This window comes from Rattus norvegicus, chromosome 1 (assembly GCF_021556685.1).
Source record: "Rattus norvegicus strain SHRSP/BbbUtx chromosome 1, alternate assembly SHRSP_T2T, whole genome shotgun sequence".
Lineage (NCBI taxonomy): Eukaryota > Metazoa > Chordata > Mammalia > Rodentia > Muridae > Rattus > Rattus norvegicus.
In genome coordinates, this window is record NC_141534.1 from 56480228 (window position 1) to 56504408 (window position 24181).

The 24181-nt window shown below is 46.3% G+C and overlaps 1 pseudogene; it reads right to left on the minus strand.

Annotated features, from left to right (window-relative positions):
- Positions 1–6520: 6520 nt before the first annotated feature.
- On the minus strand, positions 6521–6998 carry LOC134482778 (large ribosomal subunit protein eL24-like; annotated as a pseudogene).
- Between the last annotated feature and the right edge of the window lie 17183 nt (positions 6999–24181).

Below are 24181 nucleotides of genomic sequence, written 5' to 3' on the forward strand. Positions count from 1 at the left end.
CCTCGTAGATTTTTCTGCATCTTCTTCACATAGGGAAATTGGCCCTGTGGCATTCCAAGGCCCCAGGAAGCACTGGGTAATAGGGCCCACCTCAGGGCCAAGAAGGTCATGTGTCCTAATGGGGTCCTTACATGCTGGACCACTGTGTGCTGGTCATAGTCTGCCTCTAAGTGGCCTCCATAGGATTGGGCGCTGGGAGTTCCTGTCCCTTCTGTCAAATTTGTTACTCCTTCAGGTGCCTCACCGGCATGCTTCACTGTCACCAGTGACAAGGCAGAGCCCCCTCTTCCGGTATCGCCTCTATGGATGCCCAAAGGCCTCAAAGTGGCTCTGCATCCTCAATCGCCTCATCTGTCAGCCCAGTCTCTGCTCTCTCAGCACAGCTAGCAATGGTGAGACAACCATTGCACAGACCTAGGAGTCTAAAATGACTGAGGCCACGAGCATGGACAGACAGGGCCGTGGACGCAGGAACCCAGCACTGAGCCATGACAACGAACATTCTAAGAGCTCAGTAAGGACACTGTGCTCCTAAGGCCTTCAGTTTTTATAACAGGGCCTCTCCCTTTCTCACTCACAGCCCTCTGAGATCCAGCCTAAACTGGACAGACCCTGGAATTCTCTGAGAGACTGTTGGACTGGGTGTGGTGGGTTCCTCTGTGCAGAGCACTAGGTCCTCAACCCTGGACCCTTAGGTGGCTTCCTCCCAGGAAACCCCTCAGAGCCCCTCCTGACAGGCCCAGCTCTCATTCTTCTACATCAGCAGCTCTCAACCTGTAGGTCGTTCCCCTTTGGGGTTCAAGTCACAGGGGTCACCTAAGACCATCAGAAAACACAGATACTTAGATTAGGATTCATAACAGCAGGAAAATTACAGTTATGAAGTAGCACCAGAAATAGTTTTATGATTAGGGGGTCACCACAATTCAAGGAACGATATTAAAGGGTCGCAGAAATAGGATAGTTGAGAACCACATTATTCACCATCTGAGTCACAGCCTACCTAGGCCAAGTATTCATCTGGGTGAGACAGCACTCTCAGAGATGACCTAGCAGACAGTGGTGGTCGTGTTTAGAGACTGTACTCTGGCAAGGAGGAGGACGCTTGGATTTCTGGGCAATTCTCGAGTTGTAATTGTCCAGTTGAACAACCTTTGTAATAAAAATCTCAGGCAGGTAGAAACTGTCTTTGCTTGCATCAAGTGGCACAAGTTCCTCCGTTCTTTGGAAGTTTCAGGTCCCTTCCTCAGGGTCCCACCTGGGGACCTGCCCTGACAGGAAGACGGGGCAGACGATTCCCATCCTTTGAAAGGGACCTCAGCTGGAGAGTGCTATGTGCACAGGAGGCAAGGACGATGGCAGTCTGGGGAAAGCTGGTTGCCTCTTGTCCCGGCTGGACATTTTTCATTAAGGTACAATGTAATGCCCCATCAAGTCGCTCTCTCCTATGTTTTCACAAAACGAATCAAGAGTTGGGAGCTTTTTATTGTTGATGTTGTTTGGCGAGGAACAGAAAGGATTCTCCTTTGCTCCTCTCAGAACTTAGGATTTTTAAATAAAAATTATTCTTTAAACATGTGTCCATTTTAATAATTCTTGACAGTTAAGACAACTATAAGATTTGGAAGTGTTTGCACATGTGTTGAATGGTGCCTACCACCATGTTTAAAACAGTTTTTCAAAATCTTCCCTATCAGGGTCTGGAGAGATGACTCAGTAACAAAGAGCCATTGCTGCTCTTGCAGAGGACCAAGGTTACCCAGCACGCATGGTGACTTACAGTCATCAGTAACTCTAGCCCCAGGATCCAGTGGCCTTTTCTGGCTTCCGTGGGTACTACATATACACATGTGCACGTGCACGCACACACACACACACACACACACACACACACACACACACACACACAAACACTCATACACAAATTTTTTAAAATTATTTACAAATATTTACAGAGTCCTTCGTCAGTTACCAATTCTTCTGCCATCTCTTCCTTTCCTTAGTCCCAATTATTTTGTTTCGCGCCCTGAGACACACCCAGTCCCTCCCAGGCTGTAGCTCTTGGGAGAGTGGACCCAGAGCCTTGACTGAGCAGCACTTGGGAGCTGGCTCTGGACTCTAGAGTAGAGGTGAGCCTGCCCTGAGGGCAGGAGAGCAGGAGAGCTGACCCTGTGCTCTGCCAAGGGCAGCATTGGGTGGCCTATGGAGCAGCCTGGAGAGCTCTCCCTGGGACTGTGGATAAGGGAGAGCCTGTGACTGACCGGTTCATCCATCACAGCCACTTGGGATTGAGTTCCTTGGGTCAGCAGGAGGTTGGAAACACTGACTCCTGTCTTCACAGTCCCTGAGTTAGGTCACAACCTGAGCCAGGCTCCCTCGTGTGGTTAATGGTAAGGACCCGAGACAAGACTGTCTTCCATTGCTAATGAATGACTAGAACTCATGAATTGCACTGGTAATGAATGACTCAACCTCAGTTCCACCCTCCTCACCATCTCATCCCCATATTCCCTATTAGGAAGCTCCAGCAAACCTCATTTCTAATGAAGTGTGTGGCTACACCATTCCTGGTCTTCCTTTTCCCTCCCCACATACCCTCCCTTTCTCCTTTTTTGTTTTTTGTTTTTTTGACATGAGGTCCTTCAATGACATCCCTGGCTGTCCTGAAATTCATTACATAGGTCAGATTGGCCTTAAACTGGAAGAGCTCCTCCTGCCTCTATCTCCAATGTGCTGGGATTAAAAGTGTGCACCACTACCTCCCAGACCCATTTCAGTTTTCTTCATGAAGCAAAAGCAGCTTGTACAAAGCAAGCACAGACACCCACTGAGACTAATCGTACCTAGAAATACATTGTTTCAAGTAACTTTTCCTTTTCCTGTGTATTGTGTGATACTTGAGAAAACTTCCTTCTCATAAACTTCAACACAAAAGGTTTTTTTTGAAATAGCTTGTAAACTTCAAGTCATAAAAGATGCAATTAATTAGTTAATTTGGACACATAGATTTTCTGAAACATTTTATACAAAAGAAGAAATAGCATGTGTCAAAGTAAAGATGAAAAAAATATCATGAGGGGTCGGGGTGGTTGACTGTTCCCAGATAAAAAAGTAGTCTTCCCAGTATCTATGACCAAAAGTGGCCAAGAGGGAAAAAAGTGCTTCAATTACTCAATAGAAAATTAAACGGGGTAAGAATGCATGGTTTACAGAAACAGCACCAGTCCATAAACATCCAGAAATGCCTGGGTGCACGCACAGTGCTGAGATGCCAATTAAAACACACAGATGGTTTTAATCAGCCGGATGGGTGAAGTCCAGGGCTGTACCACATGATGAGCCCTGTGCACCAGTTTGCACTCTGCTGGAGAACTCTTCGTGGGTACACACCCAGGAAAGCAATCAACACCGCTTACACATATGTGCCCTCTTTGTCATTCCATGAGCTGGCCAATCTCTTAGAAGCAGCAGCACATGGGAGAGAGGACCCTGAACCTTGATTGTGTGCAGGTGAGCGGGGCCTGAGGACATGAGTATAGAAATGCTGCCCCTGACTCCTGCCAATGGCAACACCAGTTGGCCTGGTCAGAGCATTAGACTGGCCATTTAGCCCCAGGGATTTGCCTGGCTCCATCTTGCCAGTGCCGGGATTGGAAGTGTGCACTACCATGCTTGGATCTTCTCTTCTCTTCTCTTCTCTTCTCTTCTCTTCTCTTCTCTTCTCTTCTCTTTTTTCTCTACCTCCTCCTCCTCCTCCTCCTCCCCCTCCTCCCCCCTCCTCCCCCCTCCTCTTCCTCCTCCCCCTCCCCCTCCCCCTCTCCCTCTCCCTCTCCCTCTCCCTCTCAATCTTCATGGTGTATTTTGTAGCCACTGCTGTCCTGGAATACTCTCTGTAGACCAGGCTGGCCTCAGGCACACAGAGATCTGCCCGCATCTGCCCATCGAGTGTTGGGATTAAAGGCAGCTCTAGCCCCACCCAGCTGTTTTGCTTTATTAATATGTGTATTAGAGAGTGAACTCAGGTCTTCAGACTTACAAGGCGAGCACTTTACTGAGTACTCTATTCATTTCCCCAGCTTGCTAAAATGAGAAATTGAAAAGATATTTACTATATCATAAAATAAAAATAACTCCATCGCACGGCAATTACACTGTTAGAAATCGGTGAAAAGAGGGCACTGTTTTACATATGACAGTATGTTCATTGTTTGGCCTACTGAGACAGCTGGGTCCCAGTTTTGCTCCTGTCCACAGACAGCGATGTATTGTTTTAGTTGTCTGTAGAGAGAAAATATGGCCTTGCTTAGGATTGGAGCTGGAAAAGCAAACCCCATGAGGACGTCGAGGGATATGCTGGAATCAGATTTGAGAAGCTGAGTCTGGGCAGTTGACCATTTGTGAAATCATGGTATCCCTTGCACAATGGGGTTTAAAAGCAAAGGATTGGCAGCCATCCAAACATTCCTTAAAGGGGTCTGGCTGAATAGATTATAGCTCATTTGTAGAAGGGGATTCCATGCAATCGTTAAGACAGCAGAGCAGCAGTGTTCTCTCCAAAGGATGTGGCTCTGCTGTGTGGGGATGAAGGGAGCCTCATCCAGTACAAGCAGAGCACCAGCGGGGCCTGCCGCCCTTTATGTTAGCACCGAGTTCCCTGTGGGACTCCCTGGTGTTGGCAGTTTGTACACACACTGTTCCTTATGAGTCCTTTGTTTCTGCTAATTGTTTAATGTGTGGTGTGTGTGTGTGTGTGTGTGTGTGTGTATGTGTGTGTGTGATGTTTGTGTGGGTGTGTGTACTCAAAGAATTACCTAATTAAGTGATATAAATTAAAAACTTGATCTACATTGTAGCTTCTTCTAAAAATGAAGCTCATAAGTTCGTGGGAAAGCACCCAGCCCATTGAATGCACTCCACAATGGAGAACTCCTATAGTAACAAAGGCAATCACTAAGTCTAAATAGCAGAACAGCTCTAACTCTGTTCTTTAACTTTCCCTCCTCAAGTTACATATTGGAATGGGCCCCTACTTGTCTCTCTTGAGGTGATCCTAGGGTGGTCTGAAAAGCACTGTGCTGTCACAGCCCCAAAGTAGCTGGTAAGCTGCTATTATCAAGTGCTAACCAGTCTGTGTGTACTGTTTGCTATTCATAGTCAGAGCACTGCCTTTTCTTTTGCCCTGGGGTTTTGTCATCAACCTCCATTGGAGAAAGCCCTCTGCAGTCCCAGGACCTTCCCACCCACTTCCATCACTGCTGGGTCTCCTCCCCTCCCCTCCCCTGGGATGTCCAATTCTCACTGAGGATTCGCCTCTCTCTTGAGGTTTTCATACTTGTGAATGTCCCGTGGACACTCTCTTGTCCCAAGAGCACACTAGTGCTCAAGTCCTCATTCTGTGCTTCAGCTGCTCTTAGTTACTGAAGCTCTCAGATAACACAGATGCTTCCCACCACACACAACACCCACATTTACATTTAAGATTCCGTCTGTGAAGAAAAATGTCACACAGAGAGAAACTGAAGTTTACCTTATTCCACAGTTCAAACAAATGAAGCAGGATTTAGTCTTCGCCAGCACACAGCTTAATATGCCAGGCTACTGTGTCCAGACTCCTGTGGGTCTTACTCAGCTGTGGGAATTCCACCGCATCCCCACCCCCACCCATCCTACTGATGCACCTTCTGTCTTCGAGTGTGTTCACCCTCTGAAAGCCTGACGTGGGTTAAATTCATAAGGTCTTGGAATCTGACTGGCTGGTCCCTTAGTTTGTCTTGCCTGGTCCTATGTGTCGTTTGCTGAGATTTCTGGACTGTGCTAGCTGCATGCCTTGCTCTCTGCTGCTTGACTCTTACCTTTTTAAGGTAGAATACAGAGATGGAAGACAGAAAGACACAGGAGTCCGACCTTCACCAGGTGGGACTGTGTTTATTAGTGCACACAGAAAGGGGCAGCCTCTCTCCTGAGGAAGACTGAGGGGCCTGCCAGGGGGGAAACACTGACTATGAATCCTTACACGAGTCAGGTATGGGGCTTGGTACTAAGGAAATGCTGAAGCCATAACCCATGTCTCTCCCTCCTGAAACTGTTTGCCCACGGGTGACAGAAAGCCTCTACAGAGCTTCTTTTCTGTGCTGACCCATGAGGTTGAAAAAGTTGTCTGTAGTCCAGGAATCCGGCTGCTCTATTGTTGACTGTGGTTGCAATGTGACCAGATGAGCCTGCTCCTGCATCTGTGATTGTCCTGTAATAAGGAACGGTTACCTAGAACTGTGAGCAGGAATAAACCCACCCCATTCTGCTAAGTAGCTTCTGTCAGAGTGTTTTGTCACAGAAAAGAAACAGAGACATGAAAGGAAGATGGAGACACATCGACGAGGGGGAGATCTGACCCAACGCAAACCCAGTAACTACTCCAACATCTGATTCCTTTCTTTTTCTTTCTTTCTTTTTTCTTTTTTCTTTTCTTTAATTTTTTTTGAGTTAAAGACAAATCTTTATTTTTAAACTCTCATCTACCAAATTAGTATTTCCTACCAACTCGGGGAGCAGAGACCTTCACAGGCTTCACGATCTATTGTTTAGTGGTTGTCTTTGTGGGGGCCTTGGCAGCAGCCATTGCTGTCTTCTTTGATGCCTGCTTAGCCTTTTTTGCTTCCTTGGCAGCTCTGATAGCCTGTTCTCGCTGAGCTTTCCTAACTTCTGGTTTCTGATTCCTCTTGGCCATTATATCAGCCAGAGAAGCACCCGTGATGGCCTGCTGGAATTTGACTGCAAGCGGGTTCCTTTCTTTTGAATTTCTTCCAACTGTCCTTCCTTGTGTTTTCTTCTGGACAGGACAGTCCAGTTAATTTGCCGAGGGTTCCTTTGGAAAGGAATGCAGACTCACATTTGGCATTAAGAAACTTGAAATCCTTCCCATCGGTCCTGGCATACCGAGGCCCGTGTCCAGAGTAGATCTTGTACCTGCTAAAACTGCACAGCTCTACCTTCATGGTGACAGATGTCCCTGATTCCTTTCAAACACACCCTCTCTGTGTGCTTTTTCTGATAATGATTTTAAAAAATGCATTCCTTTCTTGGTGTGATTTTAAGTTTAAAATAAACACTGTTGCAAAAAGCCACATAAATTTAGATATTTCTAGCAGAAAATTATCTTGATTTTGAAAGATGTGTTTGATTTACTTTCAATATGAAACCAGCATGAGACTTGATCCCACTGATTCCACAGCTGAGGACAGCATAGACTACATAGTGAGATGTGGTCTCAAAAATAAATAAATAAATAAATAAATAAATAAATATTAATTCACAGCTGCATGCTTTATTAATTGTTACCATTATGTTGCTTGAGACTTATTTTTTAAATACAGAGAACTGTGTTTTGACTCTTCCCTCTCTCTTTTTATTTCTTTTCAACTTAATGGAAGATTTCCAATAAAAGATCAACTTGACTTCACATTGCTTTCATTTTCTTTTTACCGTTTCTCTGTTGTCTATTTTGTTCGGTTTCAACTTCTTTCTCTACTCATTAGGTATCAAGAAACTCACAGTAATTGGCCCTGTATTGGAACAAGGCAGAGAATGGATGGGTGGATAGACCGTGTGAAGAAGGGAGGGACTGAGTAATAAATGCTTGGATAGAGGATGAATGGATCACTGGATTGATGGATGGACTGGTGCGTGAGTTGGTGTATGAATGAATGGTGGATAATGATACATTGATGGATGGATGGATGGATGGATGGATGGATGGATGGATGGATGGATGGTTGGATGGATGGATGGCAGATGGATGGATGGATGATGGATGGATGATAGATGCATGGATGTGTGATGGAGAGATGGATGATGGATGGATTGATGATGAATGGAAGGGTAGTGGATGGAGAGGTGGATAGATGAATGGTCAGGGAGTGTAATGGTTACTACTGTTTGCTAACTGCATGGGATATAGAATCACTTAGGAAAGAACATTCTGGAAATATCTGTAAGGAGTTTCTAAACTGAGTTAACAGATATAGGAAGACCATGTAATAATGTCCTGAGATTCCTAAGATGAATTAAAAGGGAGAAAGCTAGCTGAGTGCTCACATTCATTAACTCTGATTCCTGAATGTGGACACAATGTGAGCAGCTCCCTAACCTGGATGATGGAAGATGGATGGGTGGATGCTTCCCTTTCTGTGATGGACTGTAGTCCAAAACTGTGAGCCAAAACAAATCTATCCTTAAGTGGCTTTTGTCAGAACACAGAGGAAAGTAAACTAACAGACACAGGCCCAGAAATAAATGCAGTTTCCTATTTTATGCTTCTTAGTGTGTGTGGTCAGGTTGCTGATAGTGCCAGCATGCCACAGTAGCATGTCTTTCTGAGGGACTTGGGTTTACTACCATTGACAGTGTTCAGCAAAGACCCCAGCAGGCTCATTTTAACCAAGAATCTGAGCAAGGAAGGTCTTTAGCCTTCCAGGCCTCTAGCTCCTGAGGCCTAAAGTGTGCTCAGCAATTTCTTTGACGAAGGAAAGAATATCTTCTAAGAAAAACCCTGACTTTTCCAGTCTGGGCATTTATTTGACTTGTGGCAGTGCAGGTTGTTTTCAGGCTGTACACGTATATTTCAAGACAGTGAATCCCATGAGATTCCTCTCTGACAGAGGAAAGAGCTTTATCAGAACTGAAACAGAAGCTGTGCACAGGACTCCCCTGCCTGCTTAGCCTTGCTTCAGGGTGCAGGACCGTCGGGAAAACACAGGCCAGCTGGGGCAGCTCCACTGGGGTGGCCATCATCCCGGGCACTGTCTGCTGGCTTGTCTCAGGCCAGGCCTTGGGTGTTCTACCTGCCTGGGAGTGCTGCAGGTCACAGTGATGCCCACGGCTTCAAACCCAGAGGAAAGGAGCTCGAATGAGTGGCCTCCTGCAGAACACAGATGCTGCCTCTGCCCTGGAGAGCAGGCTCCCTTCTGAGCCTTCTGTCTGGCTTGTGCTGAGCTCTGGGAGGGGAAACTGTCAGAAGGCTTTTTTTTTTCCTGAAGCCTCAAACAACTGATTCAGCTTTTTTTCTGATGTTTTTGTTACTAAAAGATCAAAGTCTCCATTTCAGCCAAAGCCCTTCCTGGGCTGGGTAAAATCCTGTGAGGAGAACATTCCTCTGAGAAACAGTGAGTTGCCTGTGGGAAAGGCAGTTTCTTGGGCCAGGTGACAAAGGACCACTCCCTGGGCCCTCTTGAAGCCCACAAGTTGATTACATTTGCTCTGGTTCCTCAGTGATGCATCAGTTGCCAGCTGTGTCTCCTGCAGTCTAGGAACTGGAGCTCCCTGTGTTTGAAGTTAAGGAGTCTGAGGCCCTTTGAGCACTTTCTCCACCTTGGTCTCCAGATGTCAGAAGAGAAAACCCTGGCCAGCATGGTTTCTCTGCAAGTTAATGAAGTCATTGATGTCTCCAACCGAGAGAGCAGCAGTGTTTCCCTCTAGGAATGCTGCAGTGGCTGGCATTCACCCAACTTTGCATTGCCATCAAAACCACAGCTAGAACTAACAATGAAGAAAACCCATGAGCATCTAGCATAGAGCAAGCCCCAAGCCCAGTAAAGAATAACAGTCATTGTTCAGGAACATTTAGGGACTGTGTGCATATCTTATAAAACCAGGCACTCCAAATAGACATCAGCATGTGGACCACAGAACTAAGTGAGACACAAAAATGGAATTCCATTAAGTGGGATGTCATAACAGTGGTTCAACCCTCTTGAACCCTTCAGGTCAGTGTTGAAAGTACCTTGGTCCATTATGGCACGGGAATATGTACCACCAGAGAGAGCCAAGCCAACTTTTTCTCCTTATCTGCTCCCACATAGTAAAGAGCCAGTTTGAACATGTTTCTTAAAACCATCACCTGTGTGTGGAGATAGACAAGTCATTAGCAGGAGCCTGCTAGGCCTCAGCTCTTCTTGACCTGCTGAGGAAGTGAGTGCTCCATATCCTGACTCACATGCTCCCCAGCAGCTCAACACCTTCCCTCACACTGAAGACTTCAATTTGGCTATTCAAAGGTCCTTGAAGATTGAGAAGTCAGTCTCCAATGGAGGCTATAGCATTCTCCACAGCAGACTTTCATGTCAGTATTACTACTTTGTATGAAGAATTGTTTCCATCTTCCAAATGAGGAAGCAGTGATGGTCAAAAGGTAGAGAAATCGAGTCATCCCCAAAGCCTGCTTAGATTGGGCTCTACATACACACAAATGTGTGCATGAACACACACGCACGCACACACACACACACACACACACACACACACACACACACACACGAACGCACGCTCACCAACTACCCAGGGCATTTCTGCAGTCACCTGACCAGTGAGAGGAGACAGTTTTACACACACCCCACCCCAACACCCGCACACCACCTTCACCTGGACCCTGGCCCCACTTTTTGTACTAGTTACCACTCAAGGTGCTGTGCTGACAGACTCCGAGGGCTCGTTAGGGTCTTTCTGACACTGAGGAAATCATTTAAGTGCTCACTTCAGTTGACCACAATGTCAGTTGTTGATTCTCTAATATTTTGCTTACTGCATCAGTTTTTTATTCCTGCTATAAGAATGTCCTGTGAGACCCAGTTGCTGCTCAGATCACAATATCTGCAGATGCCACCACTGCCTTTTTGAAGATACTGACAAGCATCCCACTGAGACCCTGTTTCTGGGGCCCTAAGCTGACAGAGTTCCCAGTATCAGGATCTCTCACCTGGGACATCAGGTTAAATCACAGGGCACATTAGAAGCCAGACATTCTATTCCCACCATTTTCCCTGACACCTGCCTAGGAATTAGAACGTATGGCAGCAGACTTGTACTGTGAGACATCCCCTATCTCCAGAAATCAGAAAAAGATATCCCTACTTCTGCAGTGAGGCCATAGTTTCCTCTCTTCCAAGACACCACCACACAGTCTGTCTCTGCTGCTGGGTCCTGAATGATCCTTGAAGCCACAGTGATGCATTTGCCTCTCTGTCTGTCCACAGCTATAATAACTTCTATGAAAAGTTCTTCACTCCCCAGAGATCCATTTCAGTGTCCCTCCCGACGACTCCCCATTCAAAACCTTTCACCTATTCCTTTAAAATCTCCATAAATGTAGAGGTTTAAAAACAAGAATAGTTTATACTTTACAGTCCTGGTAGAATGAATGATGAAATCAAGTCAATAGTGACTGTATTCCTAGATCTCTCTCCCACCTCACTCCCCCCCTCTCCCTTTTTCTCCCTCTCCCACCTGCTCTCTCTCTCTCTCTCTCTCTCTCTCTCTCTCTCTCTCTCTCTCTCTCTCTCTCTCCCCTTCCTTCCTTTGTTCCCACCATTTTTCTGTAATGTCCATACTAAATGCGATGTTTAATTTTGATGGTCCTTTTGACAGGATGTAGACTCACTTAGGACGCACACTTCTGGCCAACTTCTATGGATGTATCCAGAGAGGCTTAACTGATGAGAGAAGACTCCCTTCTTCCAATGAATGCAGCAGCATTCTATGAGTTAGGATCCCACCCTGAAGGAGAAAAGGAGAGGGAAAGAGAAGAACACCAGCACTCCATAGCCACTGTTTTGTGACTGCGGTCACCATCTGCCCAACCACTTTATGCTCCCATCACAGCGCCTTCTCTTCTAGATTGTGTTTCCTCAAACCATGAGCCAAAGCAAGCCCCCTCCCTTCCCTCAGCTGCCTTGGGCCATATTTCGTAATGAGAAAATAACTATACTCCAAGCAGTGATGTATGGCTCAGCCACAACCCAGTCCCAGTCATTCACTTCTTTTTTTAATCCCCCCCTTTTTTAATCTTTTTAAAAATTTCGTTCTTATTTACATTTCAATTGTTATTCCCTTTCCTGGTTTCCAGGTCAACATGCCCCTAACCCTTCCCGCTCCCATTCTATATGGGTGTTCCCCTCTCCATCCTCCCTCCATTACCACCCTCCCCAACAATCCCATTGACTGGGGGTTCAGTATTGGCAGGACCAAGGGCTTCCCCTTCCACTGGTGTCCTTTCTAGGCTATTCATTGCTACCTATGCAGTTGAAGCCCAGGGTCAGTCCATGTGTAGTCTTTGGGTAGTGGCTTAGTCCCTGGAAACTCTGGTTGGTTGGCATTGTTGTTCATATGGGGTCTTAAACCCCTTCAAGTTCTTTCAGTCTTTTCTTTGAATCCTTCAGTGGGGATCTCGATCTCAGTTCAGTGGCTTGCTGCTGGCATTCGCCTATGTATTTGCCATATTCTGAATGTGTCTCTCAGGAGAGATTACATCCAATTCCTGTCAGCCTGCACTTCTTTGCTTCATCCATCTTATCTAGTTTGGTGACTGTATATGTATGGGTCACATGTGGGGCAGGCTCTGAATGGGCGTTCCTTCAGTCTCTGATATAAACTTTGCCTCCCTATCCCCTCCCAAGGGTATTCTTGATCCCCTTTTAGGTAAGCGCTCTACCACTGAGCTAAATCCCCAGCCCCTTGATCCCCTTTTAAAGAAGGAGTAAAGCATTCACATTTTCGTCATCCTTCTTGAGTTTCATGTGTTCTGTGCATCTAGTCTGGAAGCTGAGGAAGGGAACACGGACATCGTCTCAGTTAGGGGTTTACTGTTGTGAAGAGACACAACACAACCAATGCAGCTCTTATGAGGACAACATTAATGGACACAGGATTGCAGGTTCAGAGGTTCAGTCCAGTATCATCAAGCTGGGAGCATGGCAGCATCCAGGCAGGCATGGTGCCAGAGAGAGTGAGAGTTCCACATCTTTATCTGAAGGCTGCTTGGGGAAGATTGGCTTGCATGTGGATAGGAAAAGGGTCTTAAAGCCCATGCCCACAGTGACACACCTGCTTTAACAAGGCCATGCCTCCTAATAGTGCCACTCCCTGAGCTAAGCATATACAAACCATCACAGACATCTTGCAGGTGGGTGGCACTGTTCTATCAGACAGAAGTCTCAGCTCCCATTAATATTTTGAGATCAACCCTGGATAGGGCACAGAGCCCTCCACACATCCTTTGACTCAGGGAAGCATCATATGAATGAGATTTGTTTTCAGAAGCACACATGACTCTCCAGGCCTCACTTCCATCCAGGTCCTAGGGAGTCTCCAGGGCTAAATTCTGTCTCTTCTTTTGCAGAAGAAAAATAAAATAAAAATTCACACTTCACAATACAGCGAATAGCAAAAATGGTGAAAGGTTTAAATACAACAGATTAGTACCTGAGCATGAGGATTGACTTTATATGGAAAGTGTTTGGGTGCAGTGCAGTATCCTCTTACATCTACGTGGTGGCCTGTATGTCAGGGAGATGTGTGTGTGTGTGTGTGTGTGTGTGTGTGTGTGTGTGTGTGTCCATCCCCTTTTGCTCCTTGTATCTATATTATCTGCACCTCAGTGCAAGAGAGTGTAGAATCCAGAAGTCACCCCGGCTGCTGTTCCTGAGGTAGGTCCTCAACCTTATTTTCAAGACAGGCTCTCTCTGGCCTGCAGCTGGCCAATTATCTGGGCTGGATGACCAGTCGCTTCCAGGCCTTTGGTATGCCAACCCATAATATCAGATTAAAGGCCTATGTAGATGGCTGGCTTCTTATTTATAGATTGACTGATTTTTATATGAATACAAGAGATAGATTTAGGCCATATATTTGGAGGACCACTGGCTATTTCCTTACTGAGGTTTCGATTTTTTTTATGCTTTATTAGGGTGTCTGGTTTTATTTATTGTGGTAGTTTTTATGTTCTTATGTGGAATATTATTGTTTTGATTATTTACATGTGTAATTTTAGCTCCTGTATTGCTACATCTTTTTCACTATTTGATTCCTACTTTTTAATGTTATTTTTAGACAGCATCAGTACTGATCAAATGTCTACACAGAGTGAGGAGGAGTTACCACTCCATATCCCCAAGCCCAGTATCTCTGAGGAGGGAAACGTTCACTCCCAATACAAAGTATTGAGGACAATTGGGCAAGGGAGCCACGCCAAGGTCCACCACTGGCTCACAGGCACCCCGGTGGCTGTCAAAGTTCTCCTAAAGTACAAGCAGTGGTTCCAGCAAGCTATGACGGAAGCAAATATATAGAGAAAGACCAACCACCTGAACATCATCTCGCTCCTCCAAATCATTGAGAGCAAACCTAGAATATACCTCATAATGGAGCTGGTGGAAGGCCAACAGAGAGTCAGAGCACATAGAGGAGGACCAGGCCAGGGAAATATTTGAACAGATATTATCAGCAGTGAGCTACTGCCATGGGCCTGGTATAGTTCACAGGGACCTCAAACCAGATGATATTATGATCGATAAAACGAAAAGGTCAAAGTCCTCGACTTTGGTCTTAGCACCCAATTTCAACCGGGACAAATGCTAACCCAGCACTGCTGTGCGTACTCTTTTTGTGCCCCTGAACTCTTCCTTGGCCATCTATAAGACGGGCCAAAGAATGACATGTGGACCATAGGAGTGGTCTTGTGTTATATGGTGGTGGGAAAGTTCGAATTAGATTCACTGATCATCCAAGAGCTTCAAAGACAAGCTGTGGCAAGAGTGTATGCTTCCTCATGTGGGGTTTCAGAAAAGCTGGAGGACCTCCTTAGTCTGTTACTGAGAGTAATTCCCAGCTATAGATCAAGAGCCACAGAGGTGATGAAACACTCCTGGTTGAAAGAATACTGGAAGGGTTTCCCAAGTCCTTATGGAGAACTACTCCCCCTCACACCAGACCCTGCAATTTTGGATGCGGTGGAATGTATTGGATTCCAAGCCTCTGTAATAAAATACTCTTTAATGAAAAGAAAATATAATGAGGCAATGGCAACTTATTGCTTCCTACAAGAGCAGGCTCTCCAAGGGTATGGTTGCATAGCCCAGGCACAGCAAGTGAGTCCAGTTACAGCCCCATTTCCCTAGCCTTGATGCTGCTGCTGCTTTCAGATTACAACTAAAGAGGAGTGGAATTGTGCTACTTCTTGTCACCTTGCTACTGTCATCCTCCCATGGTCAAGGTCTGGCTATGGCCAGAAGGCTACTCCAAGAGGAGGCAGAAGATCCATTGTCCCTGGTCTTCTCAGGCCATTCCTGAAGACACCTACACAGAACCACTATCACAAATGTGCCATGAGTATCCCATGCCTTCAACCAACAAGCATCTTCACTGAGAAAAGTAGCAGTAAGAAAATAAGACAATCTACTCTCCCACAGAGCCCCAGCAGAGGATGAGCCCATCCTGAGCAGGGTCTGGCCCAGAGGATTTAAGGGGTGGACCAGGAATAAAGGAAATGCCCTGATAAAGCTGTGTTGCTGCTTGCCAAGGTGAAAGAAACCTCTCCTGGGGGAGAACAGCAACTAGCCCTGGAAATGAGCCACAGGGAGAGTCCAGAGTACAAGCAGCAGGCACAGCCCAGGTACCTTTGTGCTTTGTCCTTTCCAGTTTGATCTATGCTGGTCCTTCCTCTGTCTCTGGTTTCCATTTTCCCCATAATTCTTACCTTGTTCCTTCTCTAATTTCTTTTGATGTTTCCCTAACAAAAAGCCTTCTCCCTCTTCTTGATTTCTCCTCTTCCCAGCAGGGACTCAATATAAATGATGTGTATGCCACTCTACAGAATTGTCTTGCTGCCCAATCCCTTTACATGGACTCTATCTCCCCCTTAGGACAATAACTCCCAAAGGGTGATGACTAGAGGGTCATGGGCTCATAGCCTCATCCTTGGGCTACTGGTCCTAGCACATGTGGTCATTAATTACAAGTGCCTCAGAACAGATTCTTATCTTTTCAAAAGTAACATCACATTTCAGTAAGTCTCAAAACTAATAACAAAGTTTGTCATTGAATAAGTATCAACAGCCTAGTTTGCTGGTTATTGTTGATGGTCAGAATCGTGCATGCATGCATAGTTTTGTGCATACTGATTTTTTGTTCCTAAGACCTAGTGATATATAGGATTTTATAGGTAACATTTCTAAATAATTTCTTTCAAAGATCTCAACTGGGAAGTAGAAAAGGAGAAATAATAAAATAGTAAGGCAATCAAAGCCCCAAATAGTAATCTAAGAATTCTAACTCATTATTTTTTTGTATTTTTTGGCTTGCAATAAATTGTCTTGTCTCTTTCACAGTGCCATCTGGAAATTCTGTCATGTCCTGAGTATAAACAGGAGGTGACATCAGAGACATGGCCAAGGAAAAGACACCAGCTGAAGCTACATCAGCAACAGGAGTAGAAGCAACAGCACCAGCAGCATTAGCAGTAGCAGAAGGAGGAAGAGTAGGAGGAAGATGAGGAGGAGAAGAGGGGGGAGCTGGAGGAAGAGAAGAGGAGGAGGAAGAGAGGAGAAGGAGGAGAAGGAGAGAAATGTGGAGGAGAAAGAGGAGGAGGAAAAGGAGGAAAATGTGGAGAAGAAGGAGTAGGAGGAGAAGGAAGAGGAGGAGAAGGAAGAGGAGGAGGATGAGGATGAGGAGGAGGAGGAGGATTTTGCTTCCTTTTCCCTGAGAGAATTGAAAATGACTTCTTGTGGATACACATACTCTGCTGAGCACTGTTTATGAGAACGACTTAACAGAATATTAATCATTCATAGAAGACATGTCAATATTCCTGAGGGGGTTCACCCATGGAAGATAGAGTCCGATGGCAGAGGCAAGCTGTGTGGAATGTTCTTAATGAGGAAGACCTTCTCAAAGCTGATGGTGTAATAGGTCTGAAGGAGCATTTTGTGGGAGTCAGGGTCCCATCCCCCTCTGTCAGGGCACACAGAGCTCCTAGCCTTACATCATGCCTAAGAGATGACATGGAATATTGGCTTCTCTGGTCCCCACAGGGTCCTGGATTGCTTGGTTCCCCCTCATTCCTGGTCTACCCTGTACCTCATGGTGTCTGGAGCTTCTATGGCCTGAAATTACATCAATGATTCACTGGAGCTGGACCTGAACCCAGATCACAGGGATGCCCTGGGCACTGAGGACATTAAGAGCAGCAGACACCATCTCCTCCACTGCTTCTGACTCCGCTCCACAAGCCAAGGCAGCTCCCACATAGTAGGCATCCAGCCTAACTCCCAGCAGGGAGAGTGTGAGATGTCTGTGGATGAACCCACAGCGACTGCATGATTGCGTGGGAAGATAACTGGCAGCATCTGGAACAGCCTCACTGTACTGATAACCTGACCCAGTAACATGCCCCATTTACACATCTCCTACCTGTGGCTTGTGTAGGGTCCTCAGGGCAGATCCTAAAGTCCATCATGGCTGAACAGCAAAAGTTTGCACATCATTGCAATATGGAGGCTACTCTCAGCTGATGGGACCCACACAGACTATGGAAAAGTTTGTTTAAGTGAAAGTTGGCCGTCCTTGAACTCTCCAGTCTTCCAGGGTAGTGTGTGGTGAACATATCCAGAGCCATTCCTGAAAAACATAAGTGCCAAAATTCAACAATAAGGAGAGAATCCTGCACTGGAGGGAATCACTTGGCCCATTGAGGACACAAAGACATCCTATGCCATGGCATGGAGGCTCCCAAGAACTTCTAGGATGAATGTGAGGCACACAAGAGATCACAGGCATTCCTGGGAGAACATTAAAGTATCTGGAATTATCAGAGACCCTAAGGTAGGTTGGGGAAGATATGGAGCTGATGCATGCTGGGATGCTTGGAGGAGACAGCCTGAGGCAACATAGAGGGAAATGTGTTGTGAGACAGAGAAACCAACAGGATGGCTTATCTGGCCCAGGACAGATCGAATAGCCAGAATTAGGTGGTCTGTGAATACCTGGAGTCCTGGAATTGTAGAAGCATAGAAAGAACCAAAAGTCAGGGTGAAGACTACCTCCATGTTTTCGTATCTCCCTGTAGGTTGAAGAGGCAGAGAATGACCGCAGAGGTGACCAGTATGTCCTCAGCCTGGACAACAAGTGTCTGCTCAATCATACAGACAGCTCACGACTATCTCACCCAAAGCAACCTGAGACTGCACACTGGTGGACCAGCTGGGTCCTCAAGAGCTTCGCTCTCTCAATGGCATGAAGTTCAGGAACTACCTCTTCCTATACTTGCCTGGGGAAGACCCTACCCTTGAGGACATTGTGGTCTGGGCAAGAGTCATATAGTAGTCCTGTCTGTGCCAGCCAGCCTTGAAGGTGGTTTGGGAGCATTCCAGCATGATCAGCCTCCAGCCATTTCCATGCAAGTCAGTTGTTGGCCCTCAGCACTTCTGCCTACCACTTCAGTCCTTTCCCTGCCCACTTGTAGGAGACGGCGGGGCGGGGGGGAACCCTGCTCTGACATGAGCCTAGGGCTTGGGATTGACCCTATTTTTCTTGGTTCTGTCTCCAAGCTCCTAGGATTCTCTGGAGCAAAAGTGTCTGAGAGAAACAAGTGTCTTGTTAGCCCTGAAGCAGCTTGGGCTCTTGTCTTATCTGCTAGAGACGGGGTCAGAATGGGACTTGGGCAGTAGATGGAGCTCTGTGACTGCAAAGCCTGCCTAGGCTCCAAGGACCCAGAGCTGGTTACTGCAGGGTCTCCTAGATCAGGACTCTGCAGTTCCTTCTCATGTCTTGCTTTTAACTGTACCCAACACAAAGCCTCCCTTGCAGTATGTCTCAGTTCCACACGAGATCATACATACAAGACACCACTGCATGAAATGGAAAAAAGCCCTCACTGCACACCTCAGGCTATGGAGTCTGCTCCATCTGGTGTGACAGTGTTGCTGACGCACTGGTAAAGGGCTGTTTGGGGTCTCCTCTCCTCACCTTAGCCAAGGAGGTCCAGGGGCATCAAGCAGGTTCAGTCCTGGGGTTCTGGGATGGTGCATGGTCCATTATTTAGCCATGGAGTCTTCAAGATTTCTTGACTGCCCAAGGTCCAAAGAAGTATTTGATGTCCCTTTACTTGGATAAGAGGAAACTGAATGTCACTGCTGCTCACAGGTTCTTGCTAGTTGAGCCCAATAGTGGATGCATTTTTGTGAGTCACATCTGCACCTCTTCCTAACGTTTGTCAGAGTGGAACTTAAGTCTGACTGGCTGGGTAGTACAGCACCTCCTCATCTAGGCCTTCTTGTGTGCATCTTGAGCTCATCCAGAACATGTGAGTTTGGCACAACCATTGAGCATGTCAACTGATGCAATGACCCACACAGAGGTGCTGACAGATCTGAGGGTTCTATTCCCTGGACATTGTGACACCGAACAGACTGGGAACAGCGGGAAGAGGAGGGTCCACAAGGCTAGCTCAGGATGCAATCCCAATAGATAAGTGTCCCCCATTCATACAAAATGTGGTGAACTAGCCCTGACGAGAAGCATATTACCTTCCATTAGAAAACCTTTGGGAACAAAAACCCTAGTGTTAAGTGGAGTCTGTGCCAACTGTGGGTATCTGGCATCAGTCAGGACAGGTGTCAAGACAGGCCCACCCACACACATACATGGACACACATTGAGGTACACACACATGCACACACACACACACACACACACACACACACACACACACCACCTGCTACCATGGGGGTGTGTACAGCCTGCCTCGCCTTCCACCACATATGTCCCTGAAGTTTGTGAGTCAAAGGGTTCCCTATCCCTCAAGCTCAGTTTAGGTCACTCTGCTCCGTCTTGTCCTTGCCTGGCATCAAGCTTTTCACCTGACCCTGGGGGTTCACAAGTGCTCCCAAGGAAAAAAGTAGTCCATATCTCCACTTTTACATGATTGCCCATACTGCTGGCTTCTGGCAGGAGTCCAGTGTGGATAGGTACTTGGCAGGGTCTTGGTCCTTGGTTTGTCAGTCTCTCCATGACCACAGAGCTTCTGTGGAAACAAAGCACTGCAGACAGAACTTTTGAAATCCTGGGTGGCATGGTTGAGTATGCCGGTAAAGAGCAGACAGAACCAGCATGGCAACAGTACACACCTCTGGGCCTGGATGTGCCTGTCTGCCCTTTCAACCAGAGCATGGCCTGCTGTAACAGCTGCTTGTCATTATCTTGGGGAACACAGCAGTGAGAACCCTGCTGGGGCTTCTATCCTCAGGCAGGTGGCAGGAGCCTTGAGCTCACTTGTCCCCCATTATTCCCCTGGTCCAGGGATTATGTTTTTCAGTACTCCCAGAAGCAGCAGAGGCCAGCATAACTCATCCTTAGTGTGTGCAGCATGTGCATGGAGGTCAGGACCTGTGCCCTGTGTCTATAGAGAATAAAGGAGCCAAGACCTTTGACTGACCCTGAGAAGCCACGTGGGTCCCATAAAGATTCTATTTCTGCCTTTTCTCTGGGCCTATGGGGACACAAGGGGTGCAGAACTAAATTCTTCAGAGGAACTTCCAAGTGCCAGCAGCCACTTAAAGAACTGTTCACCATCCTTGGTCTTCAGGTATATCCAAATCAAAAGCACCCTGAGATTCCAACTTATGTGCATCAGAATGGCTAAAATAAAAATCTCAAGTGACATCCAGCACATGCTGATGAGGATGTGGAAAAAAGGGAACACTCCTCCATTGCTGCTTGGATTGCAAACTTGTACATCCACTTTCTAAGTCATTTGGCAGTTCCTCAGAAAACTGGGAATCGTTTTACCTCAGGACTTAGCTAAATAATCCCTGGACATAAACCCAAAAATGCCCCACCATCCCACAAAGACGCCTAATGAACTATGTTCATAGTGGTTTTATCTGCAATAGCCAAGAATTAAAAGCAACCTAGATGTCCCTCAACTGAAGATAAGATACAGAAAACATGTAATATCTGCACAAGGGAATACTCTTCAGCTATTAAAAATAAATACATTATGAATTTTGTAGGCAAATGGATGAAGTTGACAATGTCATCCTTAGGGAGGTAACCCAGAACCACAGAGAAATTTATGGTGTGTACTCACTTGTAAGTGCACATTAATCATAAAGTTCAAGATAACAGATTGATAGGAATGAAGGAAGAAGGAGGTCCTATCTGAGGAGTTGTGAATCTCACTCAGAAAGTGAAAAAAAAATAGTCCCAGTCCTCAGAAGGATGAAGTGATGGAACAGGACAAGAGAAGGGACAGGAAAGGAGATAGAAACGGTGATTAGGTCTAGGGAGAAGGAGTTGGGAGAGGAAAGGGATTGATAATGCAAACTGTCTTGGCAGGAAGGGGCAGGGATTTGTGGTGACTTGCCAGATGCCTGGTAAAGTAGAGGATAGGGGGAGTCTTCGAGGGTGACTCTACCTTAGATTAAAACCAGAGCAAGAGAGTGAAATGGCCACCTCTTGTAGCAAGAAAGAATTTCTAGAAAAGGAAGGCAACATCAATACACTCACGAAATGTTCAACTCAAAATCTGTCTTGCCAATAAATGTGCAGGGATAAAGACAGAGCAGAAATTGAGGGAAGAACCAAAGAGTGACTGCCCCAAAATGAGATCCATCTCATGTGACAGACACAAACTCTGACAGTATTTATGTTACTCTGATTTACTTGCAGACAGAAAAGTAGCACACCTGTCTCTGGAGAGGCTTCACTCAGCGGCTGAAAGCCACAGCCAAATGTCAGGTGGAGCTCAGGAAGTCTTGAGGAAGAGTGGGGGATAAGCAAATCAGAGGGGTCAAAGACCCTACAAGATGACCCCCAGAGTCAATTAGCCTTGGACCATGGAGAATGCTAGAGTCTGGGCAACCAACCCCAGAGCCTGATGTAGCTATCTGGAGCTGGTCTCCATGTGGGTCATTTGACAAGTAGATTTAGGGCTGTCTCATTCTCTGTTGCTGCCACTAGAACCCTACGCATTCTGGACTAACTGATTGTAAATCTGTGGGACAGGAGGTGGCTGATCCTGCTGGGACTAGATGCCCCAGGATGGGGTGGTACCAAAGGGAGTACCAAAGAGAAGGGAGAGCATTATGGTGAAAAGGATTTGTAAGGTGGGACTGAGAAAGGAAGAGGGAGAGTGACTGGGATCAGGATGTAACCTGAATAAAGAAACCATTATTGGAATTAAAAAAAGTTAGCCTGGAAATTAGAAAGATTGCTCAGTGGTTAAGAGCACGGAATGTACTTCCAGAGGTACTGAGTTCCAATCCCAGCAACCACATGGTGGCTCACAAAATCTCTAATGACATCTGATGCCCTCTCTGGTGTTTCTGAAGACAGCTACGGTGTACTTATATATAACAAACAAACAAACAAATGAATTACCTGGTCTCAGTTTTATAGCAATGAATAAAATGTCCTGAGATTAAGTTCAAACCCATGTCATGGACTGCCTGGATCTTTTAGATCTGCAGGAAACTTATCAAGGAAGAACAAAGGAGGCTGGAGAAGGATGGGGAGGGGTCTGATCCGTGCAGCTCCTCAGTGTCCACTAGCACAGCACTTGCCCTTGGGAGATGACGTCTTTCACTCTTCCAGACTGTTGCACCAATCAGAATTACGTGCTCTGTGGATGAACCTGTGAAAGAGGACAATTGCTCTTGGGCCAATATGGAGGTTCCTGGCCTCTCAGCAACTTACTGCTGACTTTTGAGGTCTCTGGAGGGTGAGCAAAATGAAGACACACAGAGTAGCCTCAGGTTGAGTCAGCCAGGCCCAGAGGGCTCAGTGGTGTCTCTCAGATTCCCAGGCCCTCCCTGAGATTGAACACTCTACACAGTGTAAGAGGATTAGGGGATAACCAGGAAATGAAGTTGCTGAGGTGACTGGCTCTGTAGGAGGGAAAAAAATCACATTGGGAAGCTTCAGGACAGTCAGGAGACTTGAGCCCTCCACAGAGTCTACGTCCAGACTCACAGACATTCATTCTGTCCACAATTCTCCTAAACACAGTTCTTGTCTGACCGGCAGTCCAGACTATGGTATTATACAGTGTATCTTAGAGATAGGACAAACTTTCCAGGTAGGCCTCTTCTGGGTCACACTGTGACTGGGTCTGTGTTACAGACAATACTGATAGGGACTGGCCAAAAATGGCATTCTATCCCACATCAAGCAATAAAGAAGTACAGAAAGAAAAACAAGAAGGAAAGAAGGAAGGAGAGAGAGAGAGAGAGAGAGAGAGAGAGAGAGAGAGAGAGAGAAACAAAGAAAGAAACAAAGATACAAAGATACAAAGGAAGAAATAACCCATCTCACGACATGCGATCTTCGTATTCACCACAAGGGGGCGCGGATGTGATCTTCTTACTACAAATAAAAGCTGACTTCCCTCAGGGAGATTAGATAGATAGATAGATAGATAGATAGATAGATAGATAGATAGATAGATAGATAGATAGATAGATAGATAGATAGGTGATTTGACTTAACTGATTTCTTCAGGGCCTATTATCTGAGCAAAAACACCTTGGACATGGCCTGCGCAATTGCTTCTTACTCATTTCTGCTTTCTTTGGCTGTTTATTCAAGGCAGCCCCCTTAGAATCTGCTCATCTCAATAAAGGCCCATCTGTGCAATGTATAGTTTCTCAGTTAGGAGCTATGGCGTTCTTGAAAGGAGCTCCCAAAATCCCCTCTGGGGCTGTTGCCAGTGTTCTCTACTTCAGACAGCAGCTGCATGAAGCAAACACACACCTGTATGAACATTCTAGCTCGGGAACATGTCACAGTGCACCTGCCCCAGGGTCCCTGCCAGTTACACATGCCACAGGATCATTAATAAAAGGTCCCCTCCCCAGGACAACTTCCCCATTGCACCTCCCCCAGAGTCTTTGCTCCACTGAACCTCCACCAGGGTCCCTGCACTGTTGTACCTGTTCCAGTCTCCCTACACAATTTTACCTGCCTCAGGGTTCCTGGCCCACTGCACCAGCCTCAGGGATCCTGTCCCATTGTACCCACCATTCTACACCTTCCTGAGAGTACCTACTAACTGCCCTGAGGTTGTGTTTTATAAAATCTAACTCAAAGATCTTGCCAATCAGACCCCATTGTATTTGGTGGCACCAAGTAGATATTAGCAGGGCTTCATCACCTTCCCTTTCTCGATCCCTTCTCACAGTTGGACATGTGGAAGCAAAGAAACTGGCAGCAGAATATTCAATAGTCACCCAGAATATCACCACCCCTAGAATTCTCATGAGATGGGCTGATGTGACTGTGATACAGGGGTGGCATGTAGGCTTTGATATTGAACAAGCCTAGGCTGGTGCCTCTGCTCACATGTGTGCCACCACCTTAGTTT